This window comes from Calidris pugnax, unplaced genomic scaffold, assembly GCF_001431845.1.
Source record: "Calidris pugnax isolate Ruff unplaced genomic scaffold, ASM143184v1 scaffold237, whole genome shotgun sequence".
In the NCBI taxonomy this organism is placed as follows: domain Eukaryota; kingdom Metazoa; phylum Chordata; class Aves; order Charadriiformes; family Scolopacidae; genus Calidris; species Calidris pugnax.
In genome coordinates, this window is record NW_015090985.1 from 1002284 (window position 1) to 1006648 (window position 4365).

The 4365-nt window shown below is 63.7% G+C and overlaps 1 protein-coding gene across 7 annotated transcripts in view; it reads left to right on the plus strand.

The window, feature by feature from the left end:
* Positions 1–4365, plus strand: part of CELF6 (CUGBP, Elav-like family member 6) — a 26524-nt gene that overhangs the window by 12161 nt on the left and 9998 nt on the right. For 2 of the 7 annotated variants that reach the window (XM_014953856.1, XM_014953858.1), the window contains exon 1: positions 4053–4058. The exons of 4 other annotated variants lie outside the window; for them this stretch is intronic. The gene's annotated coding sequence lies outside the window, so the exon portion shown is untranslated. Of the gene's footprint in view, positions 1–3198; positions 3205–4052; positions 4059–4365 lie in introns of those variants that run through there. One more of the 7 variants, XM_014953857.1, reaches the window with a different exon arrangement.

Sequence of the window (4365 nt, forward strand, 5' to 3'; positions counted from 1 at the left end):
GGGGGGTGTTGGTGTGATGATGGGGGGGAGGGTGTATCTGCACCTAGGGATGGGGTGGGTGAGTGTGGGTGTTGGTGAGGAGGGTGTGTCTGCGCCCAGGGATGGGGGTACATGTGTTGGCAGGGTGGTTGTTGGTGATGGGGGTGTATTTGCATGCAGAGATGGGGGTTGTGAGTGTGTGGGTGTTGGTGAGGAGGTTGTATCTGCATCCAGGGATGGGGAAGGGTGTTGGCAGGGGGGGTGTTGGTGAGGAGGGTGTATCTGCACATAGGGATGCTGTGTGTGGGTGTTGGTGAGGAGGGTGTATTTGCGAGCACCCAGGAGTGGGGTGCGCGCGTGTGTGTGGTGTTGGTGAGCAGGGTGTATTTGGGAGCAGCGATGGAGTGTGTGCATGCCCGTGTTGGTGAAGAGGGTGTATCTGCACCCAGGGATGGGCTTGTGTGTTGGCTGGAGGGTGTATTTTTCCACCCTGGGTTTGTGTGTGGGTGTTGGTGTTGTGTGTGTGGCTGCAGGTGTGCAAAGGGATGCGCTCGGGGGGGTGTTCTGTGTGTTGGCGGGGGTACAGTTTTGCCCCCAGGGTGTGCACAAGTGGATGTTGGTGGGGAGGGTGTATTTGCACCCACGGATGCTGTGTGTCTGTGTACGTAGGTGCTAAGGGTTTCCTTGTGCCCAGCAGTTGTGTGTGTGGGCCTGGGGGGTGGGTATGCGTGGGCCTGGCAGCGGTGCGTGGACGTGCGTGGGGTGGTGGTGGGTGTGTGAGCGTGTGTGTGCGCACACCGGGTGTGAGCAGGGAGCAGAGAGGGCGTGTGTGTACGGGTGTTGTGTGGGTGCCTGGTGGGGGGGTGCTATCTGGGTGTGCGTAGAGCTGGGGTGTGCGTGGGTGGTGGTGGGGACGGGGTGTGGGTGTTGCTGGAGGGACCTGTGGCTGTCCAGGGGTGGAGACAAGCACTGGGTGTCTGTCTGTCCAGAAGGGGCTGCTGGGGGTCCCACAGCGGGGAAACTGAGGCAGGGGGCTTTGTGTCCCACATCACGGTGACGCCAGCTGTGCAACTGTATGTGTGCCTGCGGTTGTGCGGGATCCACAGCTGCGGGGAGGGTGTTGTGTGGGTGTGCAGCTCTGGGTGGGCATGTGCTCGCGAGGATTCCGGGTGTGCGGCTGTAGGGGTGTCGTGTGCGGGTGTACACAGGGCTGGGGGAGGCGTGCGGCTGCACATGGGTGTGCAGTCGTGCCAGGACGGATGTATGGCTGTGCGGGGGTGCAAGCATGCGGCTGTGTAGGTGTACGGTTGTGCGGGGGGGCGAGTGTGCAGCTGTGGGTGTGCACGGAGGATGCTGTGTGTGGGTCTGCGGTTGTGCATAGGGGTGTGTGGCTGTAGAGGATGTGTGGCTGTGCGGGGGGGGGGGGTGCTAGGGTGGTCATGTGCCTGTGCAGTGGTGTGATTGTCCCCAGGGTGGGTGGCTGTGTCTCCTTGCTGTGAGTTCACCCCCAGGGTGTTGCTGTGATAGGTGGCTGCCTGTACCCGAATGCCTGTCACCCTGCACTCGGTGTTGGCTGCCTGGGGGACCCCCGTGGGTGATGTGGGCACCAGGCTCCTGTGGGCGCCTGCTGCTCCGGCGTCACCCGGTGCCTCCGCCTCGGCTTTCAGATGCGTGGTGCCCGGCCAGATCCTCCGGGTGTTGGGGGCGAGGAGGAGGAGGGTGGCACTGAGGAAGGAGCGAGGGCCAGAGGTGACCCTGTCCTATGGGGCAGGTCCCCCGGCGGTGATTCACCCTGGGCTGGCTCTCCTGGTGCCCAGGGCTGGGGGACACCAAGTTTGGGTGGGAGATGTTGCCTGAGCGATCAGGAGGTGGTTTAACAACCAGCGGTGACCCCCTCAGGCTGTACACAGGGGTGTTTTGGCCACCGGAGGCCATTGCTGGGGCTCTGTGGGTGATGGTGACGGTGACTGGTGGGTGCTGAGACACCCCAGACAGGGTGTCCTGTGAACCTGGGTGCGTCAGCGTGTCCTTGGGGTGTGCGAGGAGGGGGAGGAGATGGCTGGGAGTTGGGGGTTGGATGGGTGGGTGTGTGGGTGCTATGGGGGTGGAAAGGTGAGTGGTAGGGAGATGGGGCGTGGATGGTGAGGTGTAAGGGTGCTACAAGGATGGATGGGTGTTGGGTGGTGGATGGATGGGTGTTGGGTTATGGATGAGTGCTGTGGGATGGGCAGGTGTTATGGGGATGGGCGCTGGTGGATGGATGGGTGAATTGATGGGTGTATCGTGGGGGGAGATGGGTGTATGGGTGGTTGTGTGGGTGTCAGGGATGGGTGTTGGGTGGATGGGTGGATGGATGGATGGGTGTTGGGGATATGGACGGGTGCTATGGGATGGATGGGTGTATCTTGGGGGGAGATGGGTGTACGGGTGGTTGTGTGGGATGGGTGGACGGATGGGTGTTGGTTGGTGGACGGATGGGTGTCAGGAGGAGAGGGAGGTGGCTGAGTGGTTGGTTGGGTGTTGGGGGATGGATGGGGGGCTGTTGGGCAGCGGCGGGTGACTGTGTGGGCACAGGAGCATGGTGGGTGCTGGATAACCGGGCACAGGGGTAGGTCTGGGTGCCCACACCGTCCGCCTGTGCCACAGGAGCTGGTGCACGTGTGGTTGTGTGGGATGGGTGGACGGATGGGTGTTGGTTGGTGGACGGATGGGTGTCAGGAGGAGAGGGAGGTGGCTGAGTGGTTGGTTGGGTGTTGGGGGATGGATGGGGGGCTGTTGGGCAGCGGCGGGTGACTGTGTGGGCACAGGAGCATGGTGGGTGCTGGATAACCGGGCACAGGGGTAGGTCTGGGTGCCCACACCGTCCGCCTGTGCCACAGGAGCTGGTGCAGGGGGGTACCCAGCACCCCAGGGTGGACATGGGGCGATGCCGTGGGGGGCAAAACCCCCTTTTGGGGGTGTCCACAGGCCGGGGTGGTTTCTCCCCGGCGCGGTGCAGCAGCCCGGGGGTAGGTTAGCCGGTCCCCGAGGCCTGACATTTATAAACATCAGCTGCTCCCGGAGAATCAATACAGTTTAATAACCGGCGAGCGGAGACGGGAGACACATCAAAATGACACTCTGCGGCTCCGTAAATGTTATTCTAAATCATCCTCGCCGGGTTTATTACATTAAGCATACAGCAGTGGGCACGGGAAATTTATTCCATCAAAGGCCGTCACGCTGGTAAATGGGGCCAGCGAGTTGGTGGAGGGGGGCAGCCCCCCTTCCTCCCCCCCCCAAAAATGGGGTCCCCTCCTCCTGGAAATGGCAGGGATATGGGGGATGTTGGTCCCTCGAGTGTCTGTGCTGTCGCAGCCTGTGGGGTTTGGGGGGAGCCGGATCCACCCCGGGATGGGGTGGGTGTTTTGGGGACCGGTGGTGCTATGGGTGACACGAGGGCAGCCGGGTGGCTCTGTGTCCCTCGGTGCCACCCCGCGGCTCCTGGGGGCTGGGTCCCTTTCCCTGGAGCATCCCCAGCTCTGCGCTGACATTTCTCCCCGTGTTTCCCTGGAGACGAGGCGGTTGCTGTGGAAACCTCCCTCCTCTTCTTCCTTATCCATCCTCTTCCTCACCCTGGGGCGGGGAGAGCAGGGGGCGGGGGGGGGGAGGGAGCTGGCAGCTGCCCCCACCCAGCCCTTAAATTTGGGGACCCCCCCTCCAGGGGTGCTCAAAGGGATGCCCGGGGTGGGGGTAGACCCCCGCGGGGGTGCGCTGGCAGCAGGCAGTGTGCACGGCTGTCCCTGTGCGCGCACACCCGCCCCGTCATGCGTGACATCCTGCCGTTGCCGTGACGACCCCATCGAGCACATGGCTCGGGCTCTGCAGCATCGCGGGGGAAGCACGCTTGTTGCTGTGGAAACGGCCGTAATTGTAGCGTTTTTTGGCTAAAAGAGGAGGGGGGGAAAGGAGCAGGGGGGGGGAGGAGGAGAAATGGCTCGGTGGGGGAGCGGGCCAGGGACGTGTGCGCTGGCCCGGCGTGTCCTGCTGCACCTCCCGGGTACCCACGGTGGCGGCGCGCAAGAGGAGGCCGAAATTGGGTGAGAACGGGGAAAAGGAGAGCGGTGGCGGTGCCACCGGAGGGGCTGGGGCCGGCTGGGTGCTGCTGCTGCTGCCTCTGCAGTCCTTTGCAGTCGAGGAAAGCGGGCAGGCGGCCAAAGGCTGGCACCGGTGGCCCAGCGGGCGCCTGCGGCACCGGGTATCCGTCCCCAGGGCCATAGCATCCCCCTCCGCCCGCGGCATCCCCGCTTCCGTGTGGCCTCTAGCCCCCGCTCTGTCCTTGCAGGTCCTTCCCCTGCTCCTCGCTCTGGTCCCCCCGTGCCAGGCTGGGCCCAAATCCTGCTGTTC